Source organism: Triplophysa rosa, unplaced genomic scaffold, assembly GCF_024868665.1.
Source record: "Triplophysa rosa unplaced genomic scaffold, Trosa_1v2 scaffold143_ERROPOS450313, whole genome shotgun sequence".
NCBI lineage: Eukaryota > Metazoa > Chordata > Actinopteri > Cypriniformes > Nemacheilidae > Triplophysa > Triplophysa rosa.
Window position 1 is genome coordinate 54,560 of NW_026634146.1, and position 25,972 is coordinate 80,531.

The 25,972-nt window shown below is 45.0% G+C and overlaps 1 protein-coding gene across 2 annotated transcripts in view; it reads left to right on the plus strand.

The window, feature by feature from the left end:
* LOC130549630 (uncharacterized) overlaps positions 1-25,972 on the plus strand; it is an 86,050-nt gene that overhangs the window by 15,989 nt on the left and 44,089 nt on the right. The window contains exon 3 of one of the 2 annotated variants that reach the window (XM_057326899.1): positions 9,445-9,527. The exons of the other annotated variant lie outside the window; for it this stretch is intronic. The gene's annotated coding sequence lies outside the window, so the exon portion shown is untranslated. Of the gene's footprint in view, positions 1-9,444; positions 9,528-25,972 lie in introns of those variants that run through there. 2 annotated transcript variants of the gene reach the window in all.

Consider the following 25,972-nt stretch of genomic DNA (forward strand, 5'->3'; position numbering starts at 1 on the left):
ACAAAAAGAAAACAAAACACTTACCTTCATAATCAAACAGGTACTGTTCAACGAAGAATTTGTATCCTTTCTCTAGCTTTGATCTTGTCGTTAGTGAAAATTTGTCTGCAAGACGTTGTACATCATCTAGACGTATTTGTGGCAGATGTGCAAGCCACTTGGTAAACTCCATTCTGAGGCGCTAGCGGAAGTAACTTCTTCTTGAGTTTTACTGGCGGTTGGCAAATCAGCTTATAGGTGCATTACCGCCACCTTATGAACTGGAGTGCTAGCGGAAGTAATTATACACTGCTTCGTGGCAGAACGGAAGATGCGTGACGTCATGTGAAAAGGGCGTATTAGGGCCCGAGCACCGAGGTGCAGAGCCCTATTGTTTTTGTGATGTTTATTAGGGCCCATGCCAGTAATGGCGCAGGCCCTATTGTTATCTTAAGGATTATTAGGGCCCGAGCACGGAGGTGCAGAGCCATACTGTTTCTGTAATGGTTATAGGCTTGTGCCGGTATCAAATTTCCATGCTGCGATTAATTGATTAAGGTTTCATCGCGGTAAACGGTATTATCGCAGTATTCAATTCTATGAGAAATGCAGGTTGAAAATATAAACCAACGTCAGTGTTTTCCTCTTGATAACAACGTTATTTTAAATAATAAAGAGAACCTCAAACATTTAAATATAAATAAAACAACACACAGTAATGATGTATAAAGTGAGTTTATTCAAACAGAATAAAGTGCAAACTGCAAAAGAACAACTTTTGTTAACTGCTTTTAAATATACTTATGTCTGTACAACGCTAGTACTACAATTCATGTTATTATTATTATTATTGTTTGAATAACAAGCCAAGCCAGTGTGTTAACTATTATAGCAAGCTAAACATTTATAAACAGCAAATTCACTCGCACTTTGAGACAGTGTATGGACTTTATTGCGTTCCATCAACGTATAATTAAAAATAATTATTCTGCCACACTGTCAAATTTCATTACTCGGCTTACTTTTAACCTAAAATATTTCCAAACCTCAGACTTCACCCTTTTAGAAGGGGGATAAATCGTCGGCAGCGTTCCTCTTTCCACCATGCTTCCTCTCCGTGTGGTACTGTTTACATCAGAGTGCGCACGCGTCTTTTGCTCAGCAGCGCGCGCACACACACGTAGGCATCGCCACATGGGGAACGGGATTGTTTAGATCAGAGTGCACATTCCTACGCAGCATACACGCAGTGTACTTTTATCCGGTTGATGAAAAATAAACAAATACACGTTCTAAAAAATCTATATATTTTTGCGCTATTTGAAAGTGCCCGCAATAACAACATCGTGCTAATCCATTACCGCAATTAATCGCATTACCGAATATCGGCACATGTCTATGTGTATAGTATATAGGACATGAGATTAAAAAGTGCAGCTCTGTTTCCACTTGATTCTGTGTGCAGTGTAGACACAGTCGCTCTGCTCTTGGTGTCCATGTCTGTCTGTGTCTGCCCGTCTCTACGGTGAGCTTGTGATCACTGAGTCTGTACATGCTCAAGACTTTTCTTAGTTTAGGGCCTGTTGTGCTTTTGAGGTATTCTGCCAGTTTATATTCTCTGTTTAATGACAGATAGCATTCCAATTTACTTTGCTGAGCTGTTGCATCTGTCCAATGTTTGAGATATTTCTCTTTTTGTGTTTTTATGATTTGGTTTAGTCTGGCTGGGGTTTGGGGTTGGGTTGGGCATGTTTTGGGTTGTAGAGTCAGTTCTGAGATCAGTTGGATGAAGGGGCTTCTTCCTGGGTTCAGCTCTTGACGGCTTTAGGCTTTGTGATGGAGTGTCTCTGTATTGCTGTTCTTAAGGTGAGTGTAGAATTGTATTGCTCTTTTTTGTATTTTAATTATTAGAGGATATAGTCCTATTTCTGCTCTGTAGGCGTTGTTTTTCGCTGTACCCGTAGAATGTTTTTACACATTTCTGTTTGCGTCTCTATTGGGTGTTTGTCCCATTTGGTAAACTCTTGCATGGTGAGAGGGCCCCAAACCTCACATCCATACAGCGCGATTGGTTCTATAATTGATTGGATTATTTTCAGACAGATTTCAGTTGGGATGTCAATTTTGATATTCTTTTTGATGGTGTAAAAGGCTCCCCGTGCCTTGTTTCTCAGGTCATTCACAGCCTTGGGTAAGTTTCCAGTGTTACTAATGTTTATACCAAGATATGTGTAGTTTTGGGTGTGTTCTAAGGGCATGTTGTTTAGTTTGAAATGTGATTTTGCTTTTTGCGACTTTTTTGGAATATCATGATTTTAGTCTTTTTAAGGTTAACTGATAGGGCCCATGTTTGACAGAAAGCGTGCGGGGTGTCTAGATGTAGACCCTCTTTTGTGGGTGACAGCAGTACCAGATCATCTGCAAACAGAAGGCATTTCACTTCAGTGTCTAGTAAGGTGGGACCAGGTGCTGGTGACTGTTCTAAACTCAAGCTAATTCATTAATGTGTATGCTAAATAGTGTAGGACTAAGACTACAGCCCTGTGTTACGAGCCTCCCCCGGTCTAGGGGTAAGGGAGGTCGTAATAAGGAATTTTACAAGGTTAAAAACCTTAACAGTAGGCAAGAGCCCCTTTCTCCTGTTCCAGCACTCCCCAAAAATCACACAGATTTTTGTAACTTAAAAAAAAGGTTTATTTTGACAATTTCAATGTAAAAACAAACATACAAAAGGGGGAGCAAAATAAGGCTTCAGGAGGGGACCAGGCCAAAACAACAAACATAATAGATCTAACTTAAGGGAGTAGAGCTTCCTTACCTCACAAAACAAAACTCAAAAACAAAGAAATAGTCTTACCTTGCTCCCTTTATGACAAAAAAACAGGAGAAAACATGAACTTTAAAGAAAAAAGGCATCCACCTCCCTACTGCTCCAAGAAAAACTACAGTATAATAAAGCTTCTGCTTATGTCTCCAGTTGTTATTTAACCCACTAGTAAGTGGGTTAGTCTGTTTAAGCTGTACACCAACAACTACACAAACAGGCAACAGCTATCACACATGCTACTGTCTGGAACAGGAGAAGACCGCTCAGAAGGCAGCAAAGTCAAAAAGAAGCCACGTCTCCACACAAGGTTTCCAGCTTTATCCACAAGCTCTTCCTCAAACAGCCAATCCGGAAGAGGCAGAAGTTGATTTCAATTAGGACCAGCTGACCTTCATTAAGCCTATCATTGAGTAGAGGAAAGAGAGAGACAAAACAAAAACCAACACACTCCATCCAAGAATACACTGTATCAGAAGCATTAACTACTTCAAAAATATAACAAAATAAATAACAATTATGTCTTGGGACGTAACACCCCCATCACCAAATTTACAACCAACAGATTGTAAATATGTCTCTTTCTTGTACACAGTATATACAGCAACATCTTATTCTCCAAGAGCATCACAGGCTCTAGACAGAGCATCCGCCACCACAATCTCAGAGCCTTTCTTGTGTTGGATGTTCAAGTTATATTCTTGTAGACAGAGTGACCAGCGCATCAAACGCTGATTGAGGTTGCGCATGCGAGAGAGAAAAATTAAAGGGTTGTGGTCAGTATAAACTACCAATGGCATACAATTACCACCGACGTAAACTTAAAAATGTTTGAGTGCCAACACCAGAGCGAGAGCCTCCTTCTCGATGGTACTGTAGTTGAGTTGACACCTGGAGAATTTTTTAGAGAAGTAACAGACAGGATGTTCCACTCCAGTATCATCATCCTGCAGCAGGACTGCACCAGCTCCAACAGCACTTGCATCGACTTGCAACTTAAATGGAAAAGAGAAGTTAGGAGCAGAGAGAATTGGGGCATGGCAGAGCAGGTCTTTTGCAGCAAGAAAAGCACTCTCACACTGAGGACTCCAAACAAATTTCTTCTGAGCACTAAGCAGGTCAGTAAGGGGCGATACCACTGTTGAAAAGTTTTTACAAAACACACGATAGTATCATGCCATTACCAAAAAACGGCGTAATTGACATTTGGTAATGGGAGCAGGAAATTCAACAATTGCTACTACATTTGCCGACAAAGGCCGTACACAACCTTGACCCACCTTTTTCCCAAGGTAAGTTACTACCGCCTTAGCAAACTCACATTTTGCTAGATTCATAGTCAATTTAGCATCATTCAATCTACTAAATACATTTTCTACCCCACGGATGTGGTCTTCCCAATTATGTGAATAGACCACAATGTCATCCAAGTATGCTTCACAGTAGCCCAACCCTGACAAAACTTTCTGCATAAGTCTCTGGAATGTTGCTGGGGCATTTCGCATCCCAAAAGCCATACAATTGTATTGGAGGAAGTTGTCAGGGGTGACAAATGCAGAGATTTCACATGCACGTGCAGTTAAAGAGACTTGCCAATAGACCTTAAGCAAATCTAATTTTGTGACAAACTTTGAAGCACCAACCTTATCCACGCAATCTTCCATTCGGGATAAGGGAAAGGAATCAGGCTTTGTGACATGATTTACCTTTCAATAATCAGTGCAAAAACGGAAGGTAGAATCAGGTTTTGGGACCAACAGGCATGGAGAACTCCAGGGACTTTGGCTAGGAGCAGCTAGCCCCTTATGAAGAAGATAGTCGACCTCAGCCTTCATGAGCTCCAGTTTTGCAGGATTTACTCTGTACGGGTGCTGTTTGATAGGGACAGAGCAACCTACATCAATATCATGAGACAACACTGTGGTTCTTCCTGGAACATCAGAGAACAGTGTGGGATAATTTTGTAACAACCTTACAATATCTTCACGCTGACTCCTAGGTAAATAGGACAGATGTGAATCTATATTACCCAAGATAACAGAATTGTTTAGACGCAAACTAGGAGTCTGAGGCTCAGCCAGCATCAAATCACCATCAATTGAGACAGAGTCAGAAACGGTTGAAACACAAGGTTTACATTGTGGTACAGAGAGAAGAGTGGGTTTAGTTACCTCACGTGCAACATAGGACTTTAACATGTTTACATGACACACCCTTTTTTTCCGTCTGCGATCGGGGGTACCCACAACATAATCTGTCTCACTAAGCTTCTGTTCAATGACATAAGAACCAGAAAACTTGGGAGTAACACAAAAAGAGAGTCAACCAGCTGAAAACTGCGCAGTACTGTCTTTTTATCAAAGTGAGCCTTCATCTTAGATTGTATCTCGGAAAGGTGAGTCTTTGCCAGTTCACAGGCTTTGTGCAGACGATCACGGATAGAACTAACATAGTCTAGAACAGAAATAGGTGCAGTATCTTTACCTATTAGCTGTTCTTTTAACAACTTTAAGGGACCCCGAACAGTGTGGGCAAATACAAGCTCAGCAGGACTAAATCCTAGTGACTCCTGAACAGACTCTCTCACAGCAAACATGAGTAATGGTAAGCCATCCACCCAGTCTTTTCCAGTCTCAATACAAAAGGTGCGGAGCAAAGTTTTTAGGGTTTGGTGAAAGCGCTCCACTGCTCCCTGCGACTCAGGATGGTATGCACTAGACAGGTGATGTTTTATGCCTAACTCCTTTAACATTTGTCCAAACACCTTTGAGGTGAAGTTTGACCCCTGGTCGGTCTGAATAACCCTAGGCAAACCAAATGTGGTGCAAAATTTGACAACTTCTTTCAGCACTACTTGTGCTTTCAACGTACGCAATGGCAGGGCATCGGGGTAACGAGTAGCAGTACACATTAATGTTAAAATATACTGGTGCCCATGATTCGACTTCGGAAGGGGCCCTACACAGTCAATCACCAACCTCTCAAAAGGCTCTACAATGACAGGAATTAGCTGAAGAAGAGCCTAAGGAATGGTTTGATTTGGTTTACCCACACGTTGGCAGACGTCACAAAACCTGCAGAAATCAGATACAGCAGATTTAATTCCAGGCCAGTAGAAATGTTTAACTATCAGCTGAAATGTTTTAGTGACACCGAGGTGCCCCGCGAGAACATTGTCGTGTGCCAAACTCAAAACATGGGAACGGTAACTGGAAGGCAAAACGATCTGATATACCGTCTGCCAATCATCCCCACTGGAAGATCGTGGGGACCACTTGTGCATCAGAACCCCACCATCCCTAAAGTATCCTACTCTTGCCAACAGAAGGGAGACGTAACCTGTCAGAAGAAAGGGACCATAGGACGACGTGTCAGCAGTAAACAAATCAGAAACTGTCTGTACAGATGCAACGCTTTTTGCCTTTGCATTTGTTGTCTTTTGCTTCCAAGCCTTACAATCAGAGATCACATGGCCAGGATTGAGACAGTAAAAGCAAACCCTCTTTCTGTCAACAGCTTTTGAGATCAACCTTCCTCCACCACTAGACTTACTGACATTAACTTTGAGTGCATCTTGCACTATAGGTTCTGTAGCCAAGGAAGTTTTGGATTGACGTCCATAGACAAAAACCATTCGGTGGGTAAGGGTAAATTCATCAGCCAGCACGGCTGCCCCAGAAAGCTTTGACACTTTCTGTTCGTTTAAATGAACAACAAGATTTTCCGGTACACAAGTTTTGAAATCCTCAAGCAAGACCAACTCTTGCAACTCCTCATAAGTAGTAATCTTACTAGCTAGGCACCACCTTTCAAACAGCCTTTTTTAGGTAACACCTGTCTCACTCCACGACTCTAGGAGAGAAAGTCTGTGTGCTTGTTGCCGATTTTAACTGCAAATGTGTTATTCGTGTACATTGATTTGATGATGTCGTAGGTTTTTTCTCCGATTGAAGAAAAAGCCTCTCAAACCAGATTGAGTCAAAAGATTTCTGGAGGTCAACAAAGCATGAGAAGAGCTTTCTCTTATTTTGGTTGTTTTCTTTGTCAATTAAAGTACGAAGAGTGTATATATGATCTGATGTGCGGTATTTTGGTTGGAAACCAATTTGGCATTTTCTCAGGATGTTTCTGTCATTTAGATAATGGAGAAGTCTGCCGTTAAGAATGTTACAGAAGAGTTTACCTAAGTTGCTGTTTACCCATACTATGGGTAATATTATTTCCAATTATTATGGTCGAATTTGTCTCTGCTTTTATGGATTGGAGTTATGAGACCTTGGTTCCAGATCTTGAGAAATATACCCGAACTAAGGATGATATTAAAGCCTCAATATGGAAGAATTTTGTTATGAAATATCCAAAAATCACTTGCACAGTGTGATATATTTCATGCAGTTGTGTACTTACATTATCCCAAATGTTCCCAAGAATGTGCAAATCCAGAGAAATTCCTATTTAAAATAATGGCCCGTCCCTTGTCTCCCTTGTATTTTTCACATATCAGTGACTTAATATCCGGTGCTCTACACTACCCTCAGTTTCCGGTTGTAGAAACTACGGCAACACGCAAATACGGAAGTGGTTATACAGCATCTGTTGTTCTGTTATTATGGATCACTATTACTCATTGGCAAGTAATGGAAACCCAAAAAAGTGTAAACGTAGGCCAAATGAGGCAAGCAGGCTTATGGACAAACAAAGAAATAAAACAAGGATTAATATCAGCGTGGCGTTTTCTAAATGGAGAGAGCTTCGCGACCAACTTGGACTCAACAGAGACTCCGCTCTCGCATGTGTTTTAACAGACAGGTAAGCACATTTTTTTTATTGTACACGAAATACTCATGCACAGATTATTTGAATAGTTATGAATGCAGTTACCCTATGAAATATGTCGCACAAAAATATGTAGAAGAAAAAGTGGTTTATCCATATGTCTCCGTTCTGAATGGGTACATCTTCATTGTGGGTTTTATTAAGTGCATTCCAATGTTGCCAGAAGCGGTTTGTTTCTAGAGATTGTTCAATTTCTCTTAACTGATTTTGTGTATCTTGTTTCTTTTTCTTCCTCAGTGTGTCCTTATATTGTTTAAGTTTTTCATGGTAGAGTTGGAATGTATTTACATTGTCTGCATATCTGTGTTTCTGATTTGATAGAATTCTTACTTCTTTTACACTTGTTGTCAAACCATTTCTCATTTACAAGATTCTTGTTTGGTTTTGCATTTGTGGGTTTTAGGTTAGATAATGTTGCAGCCAGGGGCGCAACTGCACATTTTCTGAGGGGTATGCGAGATCAGTATTGGCGCCCCCCATCAGCCACCCCAAAATAGAAAACACACAACAAATAAAAAATCCGCAGACAAGTTGTATATTACCTTTGGAGTCGTTTTATTTTACATCATGTGAAGGTGACAATCAGATTTGCATCTATAACAGAAGCATAAAGGTTTCCTTTTACAGAAACACTTTTCCAACTGCTTCACAGTGTAACAGATACACAATTCTGAAAAGATAAATCACAATCTGAAAAATAATGAAACAAAGGAGCAAAAAGTAGTAAAAGTACATAAAGTTTATGTTCAGACATACACAATAAATTAGGGCAGAAACTAACGATTATTTTAATAACTGTATAATTGGACGATAGTTTTTTTTATTAATCGCATAACAGGCTAAACAGTTTTTAAATCGATCTTTTGCTTATAATAACTAAATAAGACTTCAAATAAGGCTATTTATTGTATTCTTTGAAAAGTGAGTTTCACTTATGTTGTCATGGTTCTGCCCACCTTGTCTTGCTTTTCTTGGCCTAGTGGCAGAACCATGATAGAACCTCTTGTTTTATGTGGAGAGTGACGTTTTGTCCCTGTTGGTCTTCCACTCTCCGGTGTGGCGTCTTTTTTCCCGCCCTTTCGTCTCCTCGTTATTGTTTGTTAATTAGTTCGTCCTGCACCTGTCCCCTCTTGATTTATCCCCTTTATAATGCCCTTGTGTCTTCTGTCTCGTGTTGGTTCATTGTACTGTCGTGTGTGTGTCATATGTGGTGAGTTCCTGTCTTGTCAGTGTAGTTTAGTTATTTTGTATTTAATTCAAGTGTTGTCTTAGTCTGGTTAGGTGTAGTTAGTCCTTGGTGTCATGTTTTATACCCTTGTGTTTTGTTTTGTTACCCCCACGTGGGTCTTTGTTTTGTATTTATATTTTATTAAATGTCTTGTTAACCCCTTACCCGCTGTCTGCACTTGGGTCCTTCTGTCTCCTGTCCTCACCACACCACGTTCATGACAGAATGATCCGACCAACGTCGGACCCAGCAGACAGAGGGATCTCAGCGGGAGGGGTCGATGCCGCCGGACTCCCTTCCAGGGTTGAATCCGCCGGACTCCCTTGGAGGGTAGAGGCCGCCTGGGCTCCAGTCCAGAGTCGGGACCGCCGGACTCCCTTCCGGGGTCGAGACTGCCGGAACCCCGTCCAGGATCGAGACCGCCGGGCTCCCTTCCAGGGTTGAGGTCGTCGGATTCCCCTCCAGGGTTGAGGCCGCGGTGTCCTGTTCCCGCTGCAGATCCCTGCCGGCCTCCCAGCTGGTGCCCAGGCCTGTCGAGTCGACTTTTTTGTGTGTTTTGTCCTTGTTTGCTGCCCAGCTGCCAGAGAGCGCTGCCCAGCCGTCGGAGATGCTGCCCAGCTGCCAGAGAGCGCTGCCCAGCCGCCGACATCCTGTCCTGTCATGTCGACATCCAGGCCTGCCCAGCCGGTGATAGCTGGTCTCCCAGTCGGCCATCCAGCCGGCGCCATGTCCTGTCCAGCCGGCCATCCAGCCGGCGCCATGTCCTGTCCAGCCGGCCATCCAGCCGGCGCCATGTCCTGTCCAGCCGGCCATCCAGCCGGCACCATGTACTGTCCAGCCGGCCATCCAGCCGGCACCATGTGTTGTCCAGCCAGCCTTCGTGCCGGCACCATGTCTTTGTTTGGATTTTTTTTTCTATGTATCACGTTTTTGGTCATGTTTGTATAGTTATGTTTTATGTCACAGTCTGTGTAGTCTTGTTTGTTCCTTGAGGAGCATCAGGATGCTGCTCCTTAAGGAGGGGATTCTGTCATGGTTCTGCCCACCTTGTCTTGCTTTTCTTGGCCTAGTGGCAGAACCATGATAGAACCTCTTGTTTTATGTGGAGAGTGACGTTTTGTCCCTGTTGGTCTTCCACTCCCGGTGTGGCGTCTTTTTCCCCGCCCTTTCGTCTCCTCGTTATTGTTTGTTAATTAGTTCGTCCTGCACCTGTCCCCTCTTGATTTATCCCCTTTATAATGCCCTTGTGTCTTCTGTCTCGTGCTGGTTCATTGTACTGTCGTGTGTGTGTCATATGTGGTGAGTTCCTGTCTTGTCAGTGTAGTTTAGTTATTTTGTATTTAATTCAAGTGTTGTCTTAGTCTGGTTAGGTGTAGTTAGTCCTTGGTGTCATGTTTTATACCCTTGTGTTTTGTTTTGTTACCCCCACGTGGGTCTTTGTTTTGTATTTATATTTTATTAAATGTCTTGTTAACCCCTTACCCGCTGTCTGCACTTGGGTCCTCTGTCATTGTCTCCGTGTCCTCACCACCCACGTTCATGACATATGTAGTCTAGAATTTTGACATTTAAAACCTTTAACAAAAAAACTTGTCAAGTTTTAAACAATAAAACTTAAATATCCCAAATATAAGTAACAATCGAGTTGTAGCCCATTAGAGATGTGCTGATGAGGAAATAAACTTATTTTGAACTTTGAAGTTATACATTTAGATTATTCCCTTTCCTTCAACAAAAAGTATTATTAACATTATTTATTATTATCAGAATAAGACGAATAAGACTTATCACATGATATACTCGTGTTGTATTTTTTTGTTCTTATCCCACTTAGGCCTACTTTAAAACGAATGCTTAGTTTGTGGTTCATTAATATTTAATAAAAACACAACAATAACACAACAATAAAATTAGCCTATGTTAAACATACCTTTACTGTGCATTTATAATTAAAATATTATTGAAAAAACTAAATAAGATGGATAACAGATATTATTACGCAAATAAATAAAAAACCTTTGGATTTTCCCCTTGCTTTAAGCATTTTTAGTTTGTGGTTCACATTTCATGAAAACATCATTAAAGTAAAACAAAGACAAACTCACTTACATTGAATGCTCAAATTATTTTTTATTAACAAACGCTCTTTTGCGCTCTCGTCTCTGTCATCCTGTCAATCATTGCGCTGTTTCAGTGACCACATGCAATATCTCCGGTGCTCTGTGCTGCGCGCTGTTTGCAGAAGACGCAACTGCTTGCGTTATGTGAAGGACACGGACCTGACGTTCAAACTGCACAGCTCACTTTGTCATATGGGGAAAACGCGTCCGACGTTTAATGAAGAACCCGATAATGCGTGATAGTGGGAGACTTAACAGCTTTAACAACCGTCTCAGACTCTCCCGAATGTAATTATAAAGCTCCTTCACAAACATAGATTTATTTTATAAGCGCCAAAGATGTAGGCCTAGAGGTGATGTCACGGTCCTGCCTTCTTGGTTCTGTATTTCTAGTCATGTGGCAGCATTGGGACGGAGCCCTTTGGTTTTATGTGAGAAAGCCATGAGTTGTTTATGTTTCTACATCTCATGTGCTTTCTCGTGTCTTGTCTTTGGCCCCGCCCCTCTCGTTTCATGTATTGCTTCCCTGCCGTGTCTAATGTTTCCCACCTGCCCTGTGTCATTATCCCTCGTTTGTCTCTCCTTTAAAATGCCCTCATGTTTCTTTGTCCTGTTGCTCGTGGATTGCATGTGTATGTACTGTGTACCCTGTACCGTGTGCTTTGTGTTTTGCCTTGCCCGTGGATACCCTTGTCTCGCCTTGCCTTCCCTTACCTTACTTGTTTAAGACGTTGTGTCGCTGGTTGTTTTGTTAGTTTATTTTTGCCCCCCGTGGGAAGTGTTTTGTTTCAGTTTTTATTTTAGTTATTGAGTCTTGTTGTCCCCATTCTGGGTTTTTGTTTCTTGTTTTGTCATTAAAGTCTTTCGTGTTAACCCCTTCATCCCTGCCTGCAATTGGGTTCTTCCTCAACTATCGTGACAGAATCCACGAGCCAACACCAAACCCAGCGGGCAGCATGGAGGAGACGGACGAGGCGTTTAGGAGCCGCCAGGCTCACACCTTGTTCGGCTTTCGCCAGAAAGGCACCCCCGTGAAGACCTTCGCCATGGACTTCCTCTCCACTGCGCACCACTCAGGGTTCGACGAGGCGGAGTTGAAGGTTATCTTCAACAGCTGCCTCGACGAACCCTTTGAGCCTGCGGAGATGCGCAGGTTGAGGCCCCTGGGCTTCGTAGATCAGCTCCAGATCGCGATGGATCGCAAGGAGTCCAGGGGACTGTCCGTGACGGGGTCTTCTGCGGGGCTGGCGACGATCCCGGAGGGCCAGACCCTGCAGCTCGGGGTCGTGGGCCTCTCCGCACCCTCCACCTCGTCCGATGCAGCCTCTCCACCACCGGCTAGCCTCCGCGGCAGGCGTGGATGGAGGGAGTCGTGGGACTCCCCGTCCGACTCCTCTAGCACAGAGCTAGTCGTGCCCCCCACCGCTTCCCAGCAACCGGCCACATATCCTGTGGGCCGGTCCAGGAAAAAGAAGCCGAGGAGGGGGAAGTCCGGTCTGGTGCAGCCGGCGTCCAGTCCGGTGTCCAGTCCGGTATCCAGTCCTGTGTCCAGTCCTGTGTCCAGTCCTGGTGTCCAGTCCGGTGTCCAGTCCGGTGTTCTGTCCTGTCCAGCCGGTGCAGCAGCCGGCCTTCCAGCCGGCGTCAAGCCATGTCCAGCTGGCCTTCCAGCCGTCGTCAAGCCCTGTCCAGCCGGCCTTTCAGCCGGCCTTCCAGGCGGGTCCCAGCCTTGTCCCGCCGACGCTCAAGTCAGTGGTCCCCCCTGAACTTTCCCCCTAAGTCCCCCAGAACTCCGTGCCCTCAAGCGCACTCGGGGACTAGGACCGTTCCCCCCACGAACCCTTGTTTTGTCCCACCCACCCCCATGTTTGTTATTTTTGTTGACCCACCCTGACCCATTTGTAATTTTTGCGTGTCTGCCCCTTGTCTTGTTCACCATGTTTGTCTGGTTTTTGTCTTTGTCCCAGTCTGTCATGTCTTGTTAGTCGACCCCTTGGTGAACACCTGGGGTGTTCATTAAGGGGGGGGCTCTGTCACGGTCCTGCCTTCTTGGTTCTGTATTTCTAGTCGTGTGGCAGGATCGGGATGGAGCCCTTAGGTTTTATGTGAGAAAGCCATGAGTTGTTTATGTTTTGACATCTCATGTGCTTTCTCATGTCTTGTCTTTGGCCCCGCCCCTCTCGTTTCATGTATTGCTTCCCTGCCGTGTCTAATGTTTCCCACCTGCCCTGTGTCATTATCCCTCGTTTGTCTCTCCTTTAAAATGCCCTCATGTTTCTTTGTCCTGTTGCTCGTGGATTGCATGTGTATGTACTGTGAACCCTATACCGTGTGCTTTGTGTTTTGCCTTGCCCGTGGATACCCTTGTCTCGCCTTGCCTTCCCTTCCCTTACTTGTTTAAGACGTTGTGTCGCTGGTTGTTTTGTTAGTTTATTTTTGCCCCCCCCCGTGAGAAGTGTTTTGTTTCAGTTTTTATTTTAGTTATTGAGTCTTGTTGTCCCCATTGTGGGTTTTTGTTTCTTGTTTTGTCATTAAAGTCTTTCGTGTTAACCCCTTCACTGCCGCTGCCTGCATCTGGGTTCTTCCACCTCGCATCCATGACAGGTGACCTGATATTGTATTATAATATGAACTACCTCTCAGGCAACGTCGAATAACTTGTTTTTTACTTGTCAATTTACTTTTCATTTTCATGTTCTGTTCTGCGCTTTGGGAAGTTTCTTTGCTCGATCCATTTGGTCATTTGACGGTGAAAGAGTGATTGGTTGACATAATAACTTGATTAAATAAATTATATATTTATTGAACTCGTTTAAAATGCTAGACAAAAGTGAAACTAAAAGGTTTTAGATAGTTTTAGATTTTTTATAACGTTTATTTTATAAAAACGTTAAATAATATTTTGGCACAATGGCGCCCCCACTTGTGCGGCGCCCCTATGCACTGCATATACTGCATACCCCATTTTTGCGCCCCTGGTTGCAGCTATTGTAAATATTTGGTTTATCCTATCTACTGCTAAATTTACACCTTCGTTATTGTGTGGGAATGGTGTATCTTGGAATTTATACAGTAGTATTGATTTTTTGGTTCACAAATTATGCTTTGGTATGTATCTTCACTATTTTGTTTCCATCTGTATGTCTTATTTGGGGTATGGAGGTGAATTTGTTTTGATGCCTCCTGGAATGTGTTTGTCTCCCTGGGAGTGAAGTGTGTCTGATTCTTCACCTGTCCTGGCATTTAGGTCTCCGCAGATCAGAACATTGCCCTGTGACTGGAAGTAGTTGATCTCCCCTTCTAGGATTGTGAAACTGTCTTCAATGAAGTAGGGTGACTCTGCTGGAGGGATGCATGTTGCACACAGGAAGATATTCTTATCTGTGGAAGTGGTGGCCTTGTCTATTTCTATCCATGTATAAAACAGGCTGTTTTATCAGCATGTCACAGTACAGAGACTGCTTTGATCTGAGTTACAAATGATCTGCTACTGGTGTCTGACCGAGGTTGTATCTCGTTATTGGTGCTGCTAGACCTTAGTGCTGCATTCGACACCATTGACCACAGCACACTACTACATAGACTCGAAAATGACGTCTGCATTAAGGGAATACATTTGAAATGGTTTAAATCTTATTTATCCAACCGTTTTCAATTTGTAGCAATAAACAATGAGGTGTCACGCAAATCGCAAGTCCAGTACGGTGTACCACAGGGCTCAGTCTTAGGGCCTCTGCTCTTCGCATTATACATGCTACCTCTAGGAGATATAGTAAAGCGACACAAAGTTAGCTTCACTGTTATGCTGATGATACTCAACTTTACATTTCCTCGAAGCCTCGTGAAACACAGCAGTTCCATCAAATAATGGAATGCATAGGCGATATAAAAAACTGGATGAGTAACAACTTTTTATTACTGAACTCGGACAAAACAGAAGTGCTACTTATTGGACCGAAAAGAAGCTAATCTTGGCTAAGAATCTTGCCGTTCTATTCGATAGTAATCTGTCATTTCAGAGCCACGTCGCCAACACCTGTAAAATTGCGTTTTTCCATCTTAAGAATATATCTAAACTACGTCATATGCTGTCAATGTCAGATGCAGAGAAGTTAATTCATGCATTCATGACATCAAGACTAGATTACTGTAATGCACTGTTAGGTGGTTGCCCTGCAGGCTTAATACAAAAACTCCAACTAGTCCAAAACGCGGCAGCTCGAGTTCTTACACGTACAAAAAAGTATGAACATATTAACCCGGTTCTGTCAACCTTGCACTGGTTACCTATAAAGCATCACATTAACTTTAAAATCTTGCTTATTACCTATAAAGCCCTACATGGTTTAGCTCCTCAGTACTTGAGTGAACTCCTCTTGTATTACAGTCCTTCACGTGCATTATGCTCTCAGGCGTCCTGTCAGTTGGTAATACCTAGAATTTCAAAATCAAATGCAGGTGGTAGATCCTTTTCCTATCTAGCGCCTAAACTTTGGAATAGTCTTCCCTGCACTGTCCGGGAGGCAGACACACTCTGTCAGTTTAAATCTAGACTAAAGACGCATCTTTTTAATCTTGCATACAATACACTTCCATAATCTAAATGTTCTGATGGTTTAGGCTGCATTAGTTAGATCAGTGGTCACCAACCCTGTTCCTGGAGATCGACCGTCCTGCAGACTGCATCTCCAACCCTGCTTCAGCACACCTGTCTGTAATTATCAAGCAAACCTGAACACCTTGATTAGATAGTTCAGGTGTGTTTGATTGGGGTTAGAGCTGAAATCTTCAGGATGGTCGATCTCCAGGAGCAGGGTTGGTGACCACTGAGTTAGATCAACCGGAACCAGGAACACAACTGATGTACATGTTGCATCAAAGAGTGCAGAACAGTACTCTACTCTCAGCCAGTCTTGTCTCATTGTTCCAAGGTTACCACAGCGAGCAGGATGCAGTTCATGGCATGACCTGATGGTAGAGCGGAGAATGGGAAGTGGCGACCTGACAAGAGCTGAGATGATAGAGCTGGATGAAGAAGGACGCGGTCACCTGACACGTCTTCATGGCCTGACCTGATGGTAGAGCGGAGAATGGGAAGCGGCGACCTGACAAGAGCTGAGATGATAGAGCTGGATAAAGAAGGACGCGGAGACTTGACAGGTTTTCACTACAAAATTTAAAATGCTATTAGAATATTAATGATAATCTTAAATCTATAATTTACCTTATTAGTAAGTTTATTTATTTTTATTTAGGTTTGTGCAAGCATTTTGGGTTCCTCGCCACTGTTTGCATACTGTTTTGACTGGCCAGGGGGGATGCTTTAGAATTTTAAAGTTTTACTTAATTAATATTGCATATAGGAATTTATAGTCTGTTTAATATTTGACCTGTGTTTCTCGCTCCTTTATCTTAAATGTGTGCTTTCACTGTGCGTGTGTGTCTGTGCGCGTGCGTCCGTGTCTGTGTGAGTGTGTGTGTGTGCGCGTCCGTGTGTCTGCGCGTCCATGTGTCTGCGCGTCCGTGTGTGTGTCTATGTCTATGTGTGTTAGTACGTGTGCATATTGTGTGTGTGGAGTGTTTTGTTTGTGGGTATGTCTGTCTTCTGTGTTTTCACCTTTTTCTTGTTTTTACATTTAACTTTAATTGTTTTGCTTATAGTCAATATGTCTCATGTACAGCTGCTTCGTAACAATGAAAATTGTAAAAAGCGCTATATAAATAAAGTAGAGTTGAGGCTGCTGGAGTTCTGTTTCATATGCTGGGTGGGGGGTGTAGGCAGCAGAGGTGGTGCTCTGGTCTGTTGTTATGATAGGGAAGTGATCCCAGTCTTTGGCTGTTTTTTGTAGGTGCTGTGTGGTTCATCCCTGGTCTGAGTGGGTGCTGCCTTGCTCTGTTGCTTCTAGGAGGGGTGTTGGTGCTGCGGTTTAGAGCATCATCCTTTAATATGTTTGCGAAGATGGGGACATTTGTTCTGTACAGGTGCAGGCATGTGAGGTCCAGGGTGGGGTGATGTGCCAGGTGCACTTGAGGTTTGAGTGCACAAGTTCTAGAGAGATTTGCATTCACTCGTTGAATTGTATCTGGGTGGAAGTATTTCCGTGGCAGTAGTGTTGAGATGGTGATTTTGGCATTTGGGAAGGTGGTTGTTGCTTTTTCGTTCACCCTGTATAGTGCTGTGGCCACTCTTTCTTTTTGTGCTGTCAGGTCATTTGTGCCAGTGTGGATTATTATGTGGCTTGGTGATCCTAGGTTGTCCTCATTCAGCAGTCTGAGGGCACTGTGAGGCACTGCCTGAAGTGAAGACAGTTCTTTCCTGATGTTGTCTCTCTATTTTTGTTTGGCTGTGGTGCTGTTACTGGTTTCATCTGAGTTTGTGTCGTTTAAAGAGAAAGAGTAATTTATTTTCCCTTTCTGTCAGTCTCTCGACGTTGTGTCGAACCGACAGATGGGGTTTGTCTTGAGAACCTATCATCTTCTGACTATTTTGAAATGGCCAATGAAATTGGCGAATGAAATTTGCATGCCGGACTCCGCCCCGGATATCCGGGTATAAAAGGAAGACGGCGTGCTCATTCATTCACCTTTTGTTCTTCGGAGCCTTCGATCTCTTGATCTCTTCGTTGATCTACATAGATCTTCTACACTGCTGGATCCTTACGATGTGGTGCAGCGGACTGTTCCTTCTCGCAGCGACTTCCCCTGGGCGTCTCGGCAGCTCCGGAGGTGTTTGAGTTTTTTCCTTTTTGATCTAAAAGAGCAAATTTCTCCAGCGCGGCATGCGCTGTTCTCGTGGGTGCAACACGCTCATCGAGGAGGGGGACGGACACGATGTCTGCCTCAAGTGTTTGGGTCTCCTGCACAATGAGGCAGCCTTTGTGGATACGACCTGCCCGCACTGCGGGCGGATGACGATTCAGACGTTGCGGTCATGGGTAGCTGTGTTCTTTGTAGAAGCAGCAGCCACCTCGTCAGCTTCCCGTCCCGGGACCGCAGCGGCTACGGCCCTGCCGTCCCCGAGGGCGAGCGGCGGGGGTGATATGGGGATCTCCGTGAGCGGCAAACCGTTAGCCACAGGCTCGCGGACCGCTCATGCCCCGTCTCGCTCGTTTGACCGTCCCCCGGAGACGGTCCTACCCCGTCTTGTTCCTCCGCCACGTACTCGGAAGTACGTGACGATAATGAGATGTCGCTTGTAGCATCGGAGGGCGACCTTTTGGCATCCGACCCCAACGATTCCACAGAGCTCCCTCCCTCGGGGGGTCGAGCCCAGGAAGAGGCGGACGTCGAGGTGTAAACCATGCTTTCCCGGGCCGCCGCGAGCATTGGGCTGCAGTGCACCACAGAGCCTCTCCCCCAATGCTTGCGGCTGGATAAGTGGTACCTCGGGTCTGGACGCGACTCCAAGCCGCGCCCGTCCCCAGTCCCGTTTTTTCTGGAAGTGCATGAAGAGCTTAGTAAGACGTGGAACGCCCCCTTTTCGGCTCGTTTCTGTCAGACTAGCTCTGTTGCCCTCACTTCCCTCGATGGTGGGGCAGCCAGGGGCTATGTCGACATCCCCCTGGTGGAACGGGCCATCGCGGTACACCTGTGCCCCCAGACGGCCGCCACCTGGAGGGGTCAGCTTAGACTCCCGTCCAAGGCATGTAAGTTTTCAGCATCTCTGGTGTCGAACGCTTACGCTGCCACGGGCCAGGCTACCTCCTCCCTCCACGCCATGGCCATCCTGCAGGTCCATCAAGTTCGCTTTCTCGACGCACCCATCTCGCAAGAGGGGATGTTTGGTGATACCGTTGAGGACTTCTCCCAGCAGTTCTCAACGGTGAAGAATCAGACAGAGGCCTTTAAACATATCCTGCCCCGCCACGATTCGGCCGCCTTCTGGCTTTCGAGATCCCGTGCGGCATCTGCTTCCCAGCAGGCAAGTCACGGCAAGACACAACGTGGAGCACACTCAGCAGCCCTCAGCACTCTCAGTCAGACGGTGCGTTGAGCTGCGTCATCGCCGGGCAGGTAAGTCAGCAGAGCCAATCTCCGCCCTGGGGGCCCCCCCATGGCAAGGGATCCGCGCTGCCTGCCATCGAACCACCACCCGGGGTGACGATGAAGGAGATCGAACCCCTAGTCCCCCTGTCTCGGTTCCTGGGCGCCTGGCTACAGTGACAACAACTCCTCCCTGGCCGATGATTCCCCTGACGAAGGACCTTCTTTCGCAGGGGAAGGGCACATTGTGGCACCCGAGACCAGACCTCTGGAACCTCCATGTCTGGCTCCTGGACGGGACGAGGAGATCCTGAGTGGCCTACCCCCAGCGGTGGTTGAGACCATAACTCAGGCTAGGGCCCCTGCCACTAGGCGGCTATACGCCTTGAAGTGGCGCCTCTTCTCGCCCTGGTGTTCTTCTCGAGGAGAAGACCCACAGAGATGCTCGATCGGTAACGTGCTGTCCTTCCTACAAAAGAGACTTAAGAGAAATCTCTCCCCTTCCACACTGAATGTGTATGTAGCCGCCATCGCCGCACATCACGAACCAGTTGCTGGCAAGTCTCTAGGACAGCACGACCTGGTCATTAGGTTCCTAAGGGGCGAGAGAAGGCTGAATCCGCCTCTGCCTGCACTCCGTACCCTCTTGGGACCTTGAAGTGGTCCTGGCAGGCCTCCAGAGGCCCCCATTGATCTCCTGTGAGAGGCCGCTCTTTCTCATCTAACGATGAAGACGGCCCTTCTGGTGGCGCTCGCTTCCATCAAGAGGGTAGGGGACCTACAAGCATTCTCTGTGTCCACAGAGTGCCTAGAATTCAGGGCTGGAGATTCTCACGTGATCCTGAGACTACGGCCTGGCTACATGCCCAAAGTTCCCACCACTCCCTTTCGGGACAAGGTGGTGAACTTGCAGGCTCTCCCCACCGGGGAGGAAGACCCAACCCCATCCGTGTTGTGTCAAGTACGCGCATTGCGCCTCTACTTGGCCCGCACGCAGAGCTTCAGAAGCTCTGAGCAGCTCTTTGTCTGTTTTGGAGGTCAGCAAAAGGGGAGGGCTGTCTCCAAACAGAGACTGGTGCACTGGATCATAGACGCCATCGCTACAGCGTACCGATCTCAAGATCGCCCTTGCCCATTGGCAATGAGGGCACACTCCACCCGGGGTGTAGCCTCCTCGTGGGCACTGGCTCAGGGTGCCTCTCTGGCAGACATCAGCAGGGCTGCGGGTTGGGCTACGCCCAACACCTTCGCGAGGTTCTACAGCCTCCACGTCGAACCGGTGTCAGCCCGTGTCTTGCAGGGCAACAGGTAAGAAACGGCAACCGGTAGGGCGTATGTCTGCGAAAGCGCCTTCCCCCCTTCCCTCTAGGTGGGTCAGTGTGCTATATTCCGCCTCCCTTCTTCCGCCTCCCTTCTTCCTCCTCACTTCTTCCCCCTCACTGGGTGAAGAATAGGCATGCCATCCATCACTAAGCACCTTCCTGGGGGTCAGGCAGGGCAGAGCAGCCTTGTCCCCGTAGGCCGGGTAACAGCTTGAGTTATCTACCACATAGCTCTAACAGGACCTAGTGCTCCAGACGTGGTAACCCCCCCCCCCCACTGGGTGGTTCCGTCTGATGTATCTTCATGAGTGGTTCCCACCTCGGCAACCTATGACCTCCCTAGGTGGACTTACACCTAGCGGTTAACTCCTTCAGTCCACACATTTTTCCCATGAGTTCTCCACTGATGGCGAGACTATGTGGGTGTCTCCACTAAACTCCTCCCTATGGTGAGGAAATAACGCTTACTCAGTGGCCCTTATGGTGCCAGGCGGCTTCTTGCTGTTAGAGAAACAAGGCCTCATGGGCACATTTAGAAGACTCGCCTTCTGAGCGTCACTACGCAAGGTTGAGCCACAGATTTCTCCCTTGGACCACTATCGTGGATGTCGTCTGACATCCTGGGCATCCGCCATGACCTTCATCGCCGAGGCGCGAGGCCGGTGGCGGTGTGCAGCCGGGTTGGTCTTCCCATCAACCAGATCTTAACGCTTTGACTTATGACCCAAAGGGTCGCCATAGCATTATGAGCCTGGTGGACCGCCATAGCGTGGAGGGCTGAGGCAGTTAACCCACAGCATCGTAAGTCTTTGACACGAGTGTTACTTCCAGGGAAGTAACAGCTCCTGAGCCTGTCAGACGGGAACGTGCCGCAAATGGCATATTCCACATCTTTGTGAGCTCCTCATGCACCTCCAGGTCAGCCGCGAGCATTCTGGGGAGGGCGGGGCCCGGGCAAGTATGGCCATCATCTCTGCACCGCCTCGTCTTGGGCTCGACCACCCGGGGGCTGGAGCTCCAAGGGGTCTCCGCATCCGATGCCAGGAGGTAGCTGTCCGACGTTATGACAGAACGTTCGTCCCCATCCCGTTGTCGAGTCTACCCACTATGGGACAGTACACCGCCGCCCATCGGGGACAAGCCAGTGAGCATGCCGGGGCACAGATGTCCGCGAGCCGAAACTGGTGGAGTGACATCCGTGAGAATCCCCAATCACCCCAATCATCCCCAATCACCCCCGAAGTCCGCTACCAAGAGGGAGAAATCCGCAACTTCGCATCGTAAATCCAGCAGTCTGGAAGAATCGCGAAGAGATGGAGCGCTTGACATGTACGTCATGCAGGTTCCGAAGAACAAACGATGAGTGAATGGCCGCCGCCACCTCCCTTTTATACCCGTATGCACGGGGCGGGGACTGCCATGCATGTGCCATTTGCCAAAGCCCATTGGCGTTTTAAATTCCTCTCGGAGATGATAGGTTCTCAATATCAAACCTCAGTCTGTCTCTCAACACAACATCGAGAGACCGACTGAAGGGGAATGATTGTTATATGGGCCTTCTCTGTGCCTCTTATTTTTGTTCACTCGAGTATTTAAATCCATCTGAAAACGCCAACTGTGGGTGCTTGACAACGCATTGAGGCGCATTATTTGCTTTGAACAGAATGTCCGCCTAAGTATTGTCAAGCTAGTATTAGTTTTGCAGATATGTTTAATTATTTTTTTTAATATTGCGGTAGTCCAGGGATATTACCTGATACAGACATTGACACTCGAATCCCAAAATATTAATTCCTGCATTGTTTTTAGGCATTGTAGACAGACATACGGTTGTAGCCTACAGGTATGTGCTGATTGGTTGATGAGATATTTGTCCCGCCATTCCTGTGCTGTGATTGGACGGTCGAGTAAAAAGTGACATTGATGAGCACAATCATTATGCATTAACACATCGCCCCCCACTGGATGTATAATGAGCAGCACTAAACTGTCACGAATGGTGTGTGGAAGAGAAGAACCCAAGCGCAGGCAGGCAGTGACGGGGTTAACAAAACAAGACTTTAATAATAAATACAAAAGACAAAACAAAAACCCACGAGGGGGTAAAACACAACGACACGGGGAATATAATAACAAACTAAACAGGAACACTCACTAAACAAACTAAGACAACACTAGACAAAGATACACTGACTAAACTTACTTGATTAAAAGACACGGGCAGGACCACGAGGCAATCAGACACAGTACACAGAACATAACGCAATCCACGAACACAAGACAATGAAACATGAGGACTATTTAAAGGGTAAGACAAACGAGGGATAATGACACAGGGCAGGTGTGGTTAATAAAACACTCAGGGAAAGATAACAAGGAAACGAGAGGGGCGGGGCCAATGACGAGACACTGGAGAGAACGTATATTATTGTTAAAAGGACAACAATATGTTTCTCTCCACACATAACCAAAGGCTTTGTCATGGCTCTGCTACAGGACCAAGAAAGACATGACTAAATGAAGCAGAGCCATGACACTAAACTATATTTTAGCATTTTAGAATGCAAACACTGCTGAAAAAGTGATAGAAACCATCACATAAATTCTACTGGATTTAATGGTTATGAAGGGAATTTTATTGGTTGTAATGGAAACAAAAGTCGGTACTGGTATGTGTTGGGTTCTATTTATGAGACCATTAAATCACACTCAAATAATGTCCAAAACACGGTACAAAAAGGTATTAATATAACCTTCTGGCTTCCAGTGGAGTTTTAATGGAAACCATTAGAATTTCAGAAGTGGTTTCTTTTCAGCAGGGTAGTAATACTTTATATACTTTCTAATACTGGTTATTTTGATAAAAGTAACTCAAAAGTAACGCAGAAGTAGTGTAATGCATTACAACTCAAAGACATTAATTTTGTAATATAACTCAACTCAACTTTATTTATATAGCGCTTTTTACAATTTCCATTGTTACAAAGCAGCTGTACATAAGACATATTGACTATAAGCAAAACAATTAAAGTTGTACCTGCAAAAACAAGAAAAAGTTGAAAACACAGAAGACAGACATACCCACATACAAAACACTCCACACACACAATATGCACACGTACTAACACACGTAGATGTAGACACACACACACGGACGTGCACCTACACACACTCGTACACAGACAAGTACGCACACACACACAGACACGCACGCACACACACAAGCTCAGTGAGACCACACATTTAAGATAAAGGAGAGAGAAGCACAGGTCAAATATAACAGACTATAAATTCCTATATGCAATATTAATTAAGCAAAACTTTAAAAAAAACCCGGCCAGGCAAATAGTGCAAAAAACAGTATGCAAACGGTGGCGAGGAACCCAAAACTCTAATCGAGAAAAAAAACCTCAGGAGAACCCAGGCCCAACCAGGGGATTCCAGTTCCCCTCTGGCAAAGCTGCTGCCTCTGCACAAGCTCCAGAGAGCTTGCACAACAAGGCTAAATAAAATAAATAAACTTACTAATAAGGTAAATTATAGTTTAAGATTATCATTAATAATCTAATAGCATTTGAAATTTTGTGGTGAAGACGTGTCAGGTGACCACGTCCTTCTTTATCCAGCTCTATCATCTCAGCTCTTGTCAGGTCCCCACTTCCCATTCTCCGCTCTACCATCAGGTCAGGCCATGAACTGCATCCTGCTCGCTGTGGTAACCTTGGAACAATGAGACAAGACTGGCTGAGAGTAGAGTACTGTTCTGTACTCTTTGATGCAACAAGTACATCAGTTGTGTTTTTGGTTCCGGTTGATCTAACTAATGCAGCCTAAACCCTCTGAAGATTTATATTATGGAAGAGTAGTGTATGCAAGATTAAAAAGATGCGTCTTTAGTCTAGATTTAAACTGACAGAGTGTGTCTGCCTCCCGGACAGTGCAGGGAAGACTATTCCAAAGTTTAGGCGCTAGATAGGAAAAGGATCTACCACCTGCACTTGATTTTGAAATTCTAGGTATTACCAACTGACAGGACGCCTGAGAGCGTAATGCACGTGAAGGACTGTAATACAAAAGGAGTTCATTCAAGTACTGAGGAGCTAAACCATGTAAGGCTTTATAGGTAATAAGCAAGATTTTAAAGTTAACGCGATGCTTTATAGGTAACCAGTGCAAGGTTGACAGAACCGGGCTAATATGTTCATACTTTTTTGTACGTGTAAGAACTCGAGCTGCCGCGTTTTGGACCAATTGGAGTTTTTGTAATAAGCCTGCAGGGCAACCACCTAACAGTGCATTACAGTAATCTAGTCTTGATGTCATGAATGCATGAATTAACTTCTCTGCATCTGAGATTGACAGCATATGACGTAGTTTAGATATATTCTTAAAATGGAAAAACGCAATTTTACAGGTGTTGGCGACGTGGCTCTCAAATGACAGATTACTATCGAATAGAACGCCAAGATTCTTTGCTGACGACGAGGGTTTTATGGAACATCCGTCAATAGTTAAACAGTATTCTTGGTTGTTACTTATAGCAGTTTTCGGTCCAATAAGTAACACTTCCGTTTTGTCCGAGTTCAGTAATAAAAAGTTGTTACTCATCCAGTTTTTTATATCGACTATGCATTCCATTATTCGATGGAACTGCTGTGTTTCATGAGGCTTCGAGGAAATATAAAGTTGAGTATCATCAGCATAACAGTGAAAGCTAACTCTGTGTCGCTTTATTATATCTCCTAGAGGTAGCATGTATAATGTGAAGACCAGAGGCCCTAAGACTGAGCCCTGTGGTACACAGTACTGGACTTGAGAATTGCATGACACCTCATTGTTTATTGCTACAATTTGAAACCGGTAGGATAAATAAGATTTAAACCATTTCAAAGCTATTCCCTTAATGTCGACGTAATTTTTGAGTCTATGTAGTAGTGTGCTGTAGTCAATGGTGTCGAATGCAGCACTAAGGTCTAGCAGCACCAATAACGAGATACAACCTCGGTCAGACGCCAATAGCAGATCATTTGTAACTCTGATCAAAGCATTCTCTGTACTGTGACATGCTCTAAATCCAGACTGGAATTCTTCATTGATGTCATTCCTTTAGAGGAAGGAGCATAATTGAGTTGAAACTACTTTTTCCAGAACTTTAGATATGAAAGGTAGATTCGATATAGGCCAGTAGTTCCCTAGTTCTCTAGGGTCGAGTTGTTGTTTTTTGACAAGGGGCCTTATAACAGCCACCTTATATGCTTTAAGCACATGTCCTAATGCCAGAGATGAGTTAATAATGCTAAGTGTCACAGGCGTGCGAAGACAGAACCCAAACGCAGGCAGCAGTACGGGTAACACAAAAGATTTTAATAAATGTAAACACAACAAAAAACCCACGATGGGAAAAACTGTACAAAACACGAAAACAAACTAAAATACTTCCCGAACGGGGATAAAGTACACACGAAGAATAAATCCAAATAATAAGTCCAACAAGAAAATAGCCCAGGGGAAACACGTAATCCACACGACACGAACACAATAGAACAATATGAACCGAACAAAAACTCGAGACTGAGGGGAACATTAAATAGGGAAAAACTCACAGAGGATAATTACAGAGACGAGGGACAGGTGACAAGGATAAAACAATCATGGAAAGAATCAGGGAAACAAGAGAGCGGGG